General features: G+C 45.7%; 1 protein-coding gene across 2 annotated transcripts in view; it reads left to right on the top strand.

Moving 5' to 3' along the window:
* The first annotated feature begins 470 nt into the window (after positions 1–470).
* LOC147463402 (uncharacterized) overlaps positions 471–8274 on the top strand; it is a 32381-nt gene continuing 24577 nt past the window's right edge. Inside the window, exons 1-2 of one of the 2 annotated variants that reach the window (XM_086528764.1) lie at positions 471–640; positions 1130–1178. The gene's annotated coding sequence lies outside the window, so the exon portion shown is untranslated. The remainder of the gene's footprint in view (positions 641–1129; positions 1179–8274) is intronic. The other variant, XM_086528755.1, reaches the window with a different exon arrangement.

Here is an 8274-nt window from a genome sequence, read left to right as displayed (position 1 = left end):
CTTGCTAACCTAAACTTTTAAAAGACTTCTATAGCAACTCTAGAGGCTCACGATTACTTCTTCAAATTTAAGCACTGGGCGGCGAGCCTCGGGACTAAGTGGCCCGCGCATGGGGAGGTGGGATCTATGACAGGGGGATTGTGGATCGTAGATCTAGGCACGAATACCCTAGATTATAAAAAAGTAATCTAGGGTGCCCTAGATTACAAAAGTACTCTAGGATACCTGCCTTTCGAAGTAATCTAGGGTACCCCATTTTGTGGGCTTGAAGTTTGAACCTGTGACCTCACCCATAGGAGGCACATGCCCTAATCATTTCGCCTTGCGCACATTTTTGAAGCATGTGGGCCCTAATTTAATTAAAACACGAATGCAAAACGGCAACCCCCGAAAGTAATCTAAGGTACCCTGAATTACTTTCGACGGTACCCTAGATTATTTTTCGACGCTGCCGCCCAGAAATTCGGTCCACAATCCTCCCATCCCCCATGCCCGTGCCCCTTAGTCTCGAGGAGGGCTGACTCGCTGAGGGACGTTTTAATATCCAGCTGCCTTAAATTGACTACGTTGTTGTTGGGAAACAGGAGAATTCAAATTTTCAAAACAGAGGAGCTACGTCTACCTGCGTTGCTGCCAATCGGTCAGTCATCTTGTCCTCTCCTTGTTCCCTGCGTCTGCTGCGAGAGACCGTGAGTCGTGAGCGCAGCCATCCTTTCCTTTTGTTTGGGTGAAGGTCGCTGTTTATTTCGATTGACTTAGGGTTTTCCAGAAAGAAAAAGAAGTGGTTATCGCAAGGCATGCACAGTCTTTTTAGAACGTTCTTCTTCCCCACATGAGGCCCTACTTTTCTTGACTGGAAAATTTGGTGCATATCGAAAGTGCCCACTGAAAGGACACCCGAAGCATTGGTTGCTCCGTGTGTGGGATTGGCGTGCATTCAATGGGCTTTTGTTGACCTTTTCCTATCTTTTCATGTCCACATGAAGGGGGCATCTAGTTTGGTTGTTTGTCTTTGGCCACTCTGAAATCTTAACAAGATGTTGTGGGAATGTCTTGAAAGAAGTTGTTAACTCTTTAAAGTGCTATTAGAATACCTAACAAACGATGGTCAGTTTTCGACACTCAACAGGATGCATTATACATACAAGAAACAAATTTGAAGTGCTGGAGCCACAAAGGTTTGGACGAATCATGAGTTAAGTCTGGTTATGCATTTTAGATGAAATAGCCACTGCATGTTGTAGAGCTACCTCCAAAAACGTTAACAAAGACATGGGTAATGGTAATCCAAAGGTAGCAACATTTTTTTGATTTTGTGTGAAACTGTCTTGTACAATAATATTCAAGGTATTATTACATAGGATTTGCATCATATTATGGAAGACAAAACTCCCATTTGATCTTTGGAAACAAAGATTCGTAGTGGGATGATACTTGCGTGTAATCTGGATTGCTTTTTGTTGAATCCGCAATATTCATAATTGGTTTTGATGGTACAAATATCAGCCACAATGGATGCCTCACAAACCTTTGTGGCTGTTGAGGGGGGAGCCCTTGACGAGAGAGTGTGAGAGAGTATGTGCATTGCAGAGAGAGGTAAAGTGAGGAGACACAAGAGAGAGAAGAGCCAACAGCCTTGGTGATGCTAGAGCGCTGATGCACCTAGGCACCTTTGAAGAGCCCCACACAAAGGGATACACTAGTCACACCATTTATGATGTATGTAGTAGTTGTTTGGACACTTGGACTTACAGCCTCATGGTGGACACGTGTCGAATACCACACATAATGATGCTCTCACATATCATCCGCACCGAATCCACATGATATTATTAGAGCTGAGCGGTTTGTGCCACCTAAGTTAGTGGAGACCCTATTCGAGACATTGCGGAGAGTTACTACACAATAGATTGAGATATAGAGCCTTTGAGGCTTCGAGACAACTAGCAGAGGTAGGAGAGAGGGACCTAGGGATTTGGTGTACATGGTCTAAACAGAGAGCAGCTACCACCCTTCTAGTATGACCTTGAAGCACCCTCCATTCGCTTCTCACAGAGCAAGAGGAATAGTAACCGGCCAGCACCATGTGCCAAATTGCTACAGACTTTAAAACAACTGAAAAAGAACTTAGAACACTTTACACTTCAATTTGAGACGACTCGGAAGAGACGAGTTCTTGTTTGGAGGGTGTTGGCTCCTCAACTAGGCGTCCTTGGTGTTATTTTCTTTCTTATATAAGTAAACTGTTGCACTTACAACTCTTTTGTGTGAGATGATCTGAGTGCTAATGCCACCTTGCCTCTCTTTCATGGGCACATGGCCTCAAAAGCACTTAAATTCTTTACAAATGTGATCTAAAAGGACATAAAGCAATCGGTATTACAATATCTGGCACCCAAAAGCGCTCCATTGTAAAAATCTACCACATCAGCATGCGTCAAATCTGCCTCATCAGCAAGTCGTATGACAACCCCCTACAACGTGCTGTAGAATTTGGGCCATATGGTTGCCTTGGCAATAGCCTGATGCAGTTCGTATCTCGCTCTACTTTGGTATTTTCTTCAATTGTCTTAGTTCCAGTCTAAACAATAATGCATCGTCATCATTTTGTGACATACCCTCCTTGAAAAAGAGTACCCGTCTTCGATTATATTCTATCAAAACGATAGAGCAATCATGCCCATGAACATCCACTATGGAATTATCACCAACATTCCTTGTCCACATTGGATTTTTGATAATCATTTATCATTCATCAACATTCTTATCTCCATGAGACCTCAGATGTTGATCTTGATCGACATTAGACCTATTTAGTCTTCAAATCCAAGGCTGCATTGATCGTTGTACAAATGCATTAGAACCGTCTTATCCACAATCACGGAGTCAAATATGGATGCTTGCACAATTGTCATGCAATCCATAGATAGAATCTATGTAAATAAGTGTGTGCAATTAGTGAACAAGAAAACATGAAGTCTCACATAAACCTGCAGATTGGTCTTGGGATAGAATGTGACGGGCAATGTAAGACCGTCATAACGGGTACAAGACCACATCCAACTGTAAGCATGGGTCCTTGAATGCCTTGCGACAATTAAGGCGGGTCGAGTGTATGACCATTCGGATTCCGAACGGATCGTTGGATACCAGCAAACCGTCAAGATGGGTCCTTGGATGACATCTAACCATTAAGCCTGGTCTAGAAAACAACTTAGTCATAATTGTATCTCAAGTGGGTTGAGAGGGATTGCTTTTGTAGGTTGAGAAAGAGCGTCTAGGACAGATCAATAGACTGTCTAGCGCAAGTTGAGAAGTTGCAACGGTATTAAACCTTAAACTTTCAATTAAAAAAAATTAAGTGCTATCAAAAGTACGTATTAACAAAGGAAAGATTTCAAAGAAGTCTTCCAAAGGAACCGACTGCTTGCAAAACGTGGCACAATTCTATTAGAATGCCTGGCCGTACTTGAGATAGATGTGCCTTCTCAGTTGGACGAGACACATGTTGTGCCCACTTGATAGGCTGGCATGAGGCGGGACCCTTGTTCCTAGGGTTTCTTGGGGTTAGAGTCTCTAGTTATTTCAATTTTCCCCTTCTATGCGTGGATGGGGACCAAATTTGGTCCCTTGGGCCAGTTTGCTACTAGTTGAGATGATGGGGTATATCTATTGGGGGCCCTTGTTATTTATGTGTTGGGATCAGAGTAGGGCAAATGTGGGAGTCCCTATATAGGGACCCCATCCCCTTGTACTTCAATGTTCATTCATCGTGTCCCTTGTAGAATCTACAATGTAGATATAGCCAGCGTTTTGGGTCGCGTTGCGTTTTGGGTCTACTACTCTCTCTAGCGTTTTCTCTCCTCTAGTGTTTGAATGACCTGCTCTTCTCTCTTTAACGTTTTCACTTGCGATCTCTCTTTCTCTCTCTAGCGCTTCACTGCTTGCTCTTCCCTCCCCCCTTTGCAGTGTTTGCTTGCAAGTGTTGCATACGAGGCCTGTATGGTGGGTGGTTGACACACGGAGGATGATACGGAGGAGATCTGCGACAGTTGATCTGAGATCTAGTGGTTGCCCGGTCCAAATAGGAGATTTGCTCGCGGCAATAGACTTGATCATTATCTCATTCACCTTTTCTGTTGCACCTTTGACATGGTATCAGAGCCAAGGCGTGCTCTCGAGTCAAACCAGTGATTTGGGCGAGTTTATGGTGCTGATTTTTCGTGAATAAGAGAGGCATATTGCTGGTCACTGTTGTTTTTCACCCTCTTGGGGCTGATCCAGAGTTGTTGTGGGCTGATTGAAGATCTCTCTTCATCCCAACCCATCCTAGCCTCGTCACATGCCCAAATTCTTCATCGAGAATGTCGAGGGGTGATGATCTTGACTTGAACTTGGTCCAAGATGAAGAAGTACGAGAAGAGGAAGTCAATGATGGAGCAACAAGTCATGAGGAGTGGGGAGATTAGTCCCAGTTTTAATTTGGCGTCGGTGATCAACCAATCAAGATTCCTACTCTTCCTACCCTTTTTGCTAATCGGCAATTGAATGGTGGAAATTATGCCATTTGCAGAGCGTATATGATAGCATTCTTTGACTCTTATGAGCTTGGAGGCTTTGTCAGTAGCAACTTTCAGAAGCCAAAGGATTCAGCGGGAGCGGAGCGGAAGCGTGTCAATCTTAGACTAGATCCTTCATCATCCTCAATAGTACACCATTTGTCATCACTCACATCCAATTGTCATGAGTCACATCCTCAATAGTACACCATTTATCATCAATCGCATCCAATTGATGAAGGATGTGAAGCAAATTTGGGATTGACTTGCCTCATTATATGATCGAGTATCTTTGATGAATTGCTTTGTAGGTGTAGTTGTAGACCTGGGATGCCAAACATACATCTATGATGGACCATATCCACAAGATTCAAGAACTCCAGCATGAGATACTTCATATGGGCAAGAGGATTAGTTCAAAGGATTGAGCATTCAGCTTTCGGCCCAATTGCCTCCTTTTTTCTTCTTCGTTGATTACGAGTGGCAGATTGAGCACTATCACAGAGGATGAGATTGTTCCAATGATATTGGACCAGAAGTAGTAGTTCAATTCGAGGAAGAAGTCGAGCTCCGAAGATTCTTCCGACAAGAAGAAGAAGAAGGGTAAGAAGAAAAGCAACAACAATACAAAGAAGACGAATGCTTTGAAAGCTGATTGGCATTGCTATCATTGTGGAGCAAAAGGCCTTTATTGGTGGAAGTGTCCAAAGCGAGTTGGTGAGGCTTCTACTTCTTTGACTGCAGTAAAGGCCCCAACCTTTGTTCATTTGGAGATGCTACCTATAGAGACTTCTTCAGGGACATAGGAGGTTGAGATACCTCTTACGACTCGAGATTCTCGGAGTTGGATCCTTGATAGTGGTGCTTCATGACACATGACACCTTTGAAGGATCTGTTATCCAACATGTGACGACAGTGTGGCTCCATTTTTAGTGGCGACAAATCGAAGATTCTTGTTCACAGCGAGGATACCATGGTGTTGATTCCAGAAGGTGGAGAGGGTATGCACACCTCCAAGGTTCTTTATGCAGTTGAGATTTCCATCTCATGTCGGTGCACGAAGTGTGCAAGTTAGGCATGGAGGTGCTCTTCATAGATGATGCAGTATCCATACGGGATCTAGACTCTGGCAAGAGGGTTAGAGGGGGCACGGTGGAGCAAGGTCTCCATAGGCTCTCCAAGCGCTATTTTCGCAGTGCTCAGTTTTCCTACATGTGATTTATGGCATTAGCGGTTTGACCATTTGAATGTCAATGCAACAATTGATTGAAGGCTTACCAGATGTTGGGAGTAAGCATGGTAAATGCATCACTTGCATTTGTGGGAAGCAACATAGAGAGGCTATACAGAAGCAGTCTACACTCCGAGCTACTTCAGTTTTGGAGTTGGTTCACACTGACCATTGTGGACCTATACAGACTTCGTCCTTGGACAGAGCTCACTCCTTCATGTTGCTGGTGAATGATTTCAGCCCCTAAGCTTGGGTATACTTTCTCGAGCACAAGTCAAAGGCCTTTGTGCTCTTCTAGAACTGGCTTACACTCATGGAGAAGGAAAGCAACAAAGTGTTGAAGACAATTCGATTGGACAAGGATGGGGAGTTCACCTCCAATGCTTTTATACAATTTTGTGCGGACCATGGCGTCAAGCGGGAGCTTGTGAATACTGGATTGCCCTCGGAGAATGGAGTTGTGGAGCGGAAGAATAAGATTGTGGTGGAGATGGCGAGGACAATGCTCGAGCATTGAGATCTGTTGAAGTCTTCATGGGCAGAAGCAGTTGTTGCGACAACAATTCACACTCTCAACTGGTCTCCTATGACTTCGCTTTCAGGGAAGAATCTGTTTGAGGTTACTTTGGTAGAAAGCCCAATGTTTTTATTTTCGGATAATAGGGAGCAATGCCTACGTCCATGTACCGATGAAGGAGAGGTGGAAGTTTGACCCGAGTCCAACTGGGTGGTTTTTGTTGGCTACAATTTTCTTTTTGAGGGATATCGACACTATGATCCAGTGAAGGACATTGTATTGAGCGGAGATGTGGTCTTGGACAAGCATATTTCTTGAGGGGGCTTCTTGTAGATATGCTTGATATCCCCATCCAAACCGGCCTCAAAGATAGCGAGGTTGGTTGCTATTGCAGCATCTGTTTTCTCTCACCGACTCCATGAGGATCATCTCATGGAATGTGCAGGGATAAGGAGGGCCCCAGTTTCAGCGACAGAGGGGTCGGCTGCGTCAAGAGCTGCAGAGATGCCTTGTGGGTGGTGAGATTGACATTCTTATGCTGCAGGAGCATCATCTTTGTGAGAGCCGCATTCGGCATTGTGGTCAGATTTTGCGTGGTCGCTATGAGACTTTTTGGTTAGCTGCTTTTGGACCTGGAGGCATCTAGGGTGGGGTATGTATGACTATTGCGAAGTCTCTACAACAGGCCATTGTGGGCAGAGGGATTATTGTGCCAGGCAGGGCTCAGTGGATCACTATGCAGGTTCAGGGTTGCCTTGTGGGCTTCCTGAACATATATGTGCCCAATGTGGCGAGTGCACGAGCAGAGTTTTGGTCACAGATTGTTGAGTCTCTGTCGCAAGCATAGCAGTGGTGCATTGGGGGTGACTTCAACATGTTGGAGGACCCTTCTGACAAGATTGGTGGTAGCCATGCTACTGTGCAGGGAGTTGAGCTGGCAGCTTGGGAGACGTTTTGTATGACTCTGAGGGTTTCGGATGTGTGGCAGCACTCTAGCTTTGCGAGGCCTCCAGACAGCCTGGCCTTCTCTCGTTCGGACCGTAGAGTGGGAGGAGTGAATCTATCGCAGATAGATTGCTTCTACACTAGCGACTTTTTCTGTGACTTGGGTGGGACAGTTGGTATCTTGGCAAGGACTTCCTTCTCGGACCATGCACCAGTGATCCTCACAATGACATATAGGCAGAGGCGGGGGAGCACGATGCTACGCATCCCTGAGAGGGTCTTGCTGGACTCTGCACTCAGAGAGCGAGTGGAGGCTCTTTGGACAGAGAGCTTGGACATGCAGGATTCTCCTGCTGACAGAGTGGCCTCAGGACTAGCTCAGCTTAGTCGTTTCTTTCTCCAGGAGTCCTTGACTCGCCTGACTGCAGCGAGAGAGGAGCAGCAGCGTCTCAGACGGGGCGTTGCTTCCTTGCAGAGGATGCAGGAGCAGCATCCTGACAGTCCTTGGTTGGAGGAGCAGTTACAGCAGGCTCGCCAAGAGCTTGTTAGCACAAAGGAGCGGCGCCATGAGTTTGCTTTTCACCGACAGGCATCTTAGTGGACGCAGGTGGGTGACAGAGTGAATGGTGCTTTCTTCAAGGCAATGGGACCTCGGCATACGCATGCCAAGGTCAGTCAGTTGAGGAGGCTCGACGGGTCAGTTGCTTTTGAGCCAGAGGACATGGTTGCAATTGCTACTGACTTTTATTGTGAGTTACTATCTGCAGAGCCTCAATCAGAGAGTCGGGATGCATGCAAGGAGCAAGTGTGGGCACAGATGCCTTGCCTTGTGACTGAGGAGATGTGTCAGAGACTTGAGCTTCCACTTCAGCTTGAGGAGTTGCACACGGCTCTTAGTGCACTCCCCCGTGGTAGCTGTCCAGGTGAGGATGGATTGACTCCCAGTTTTTTCTTGGAGTACTGGGACTTGCTTGGCCCCGATCTTTGTAGTGCTTTCCAGTACATCTTGCACACAAGAGAG

This window comes from Adiantum capillus-veneris, chromosome 2, assembly GCF_014529385.1.
Source record: "Adiantum capillus-veneris isolate H3 chromosome 2, ASM1452938v2, whole genome shotgun sequence".
NCBI lineage: Eukaryota > Viridiplantae > Streptophyta > Polypodiopsida > Polypodiales > Pteridaceae > Adiantum > Adiantum capillus-veneris.
The sequence above is the reverse complement of the archived record's forward strand: the minus strand, read 5'-3'. Positions and strand labels throughout refer to the sequence as shown.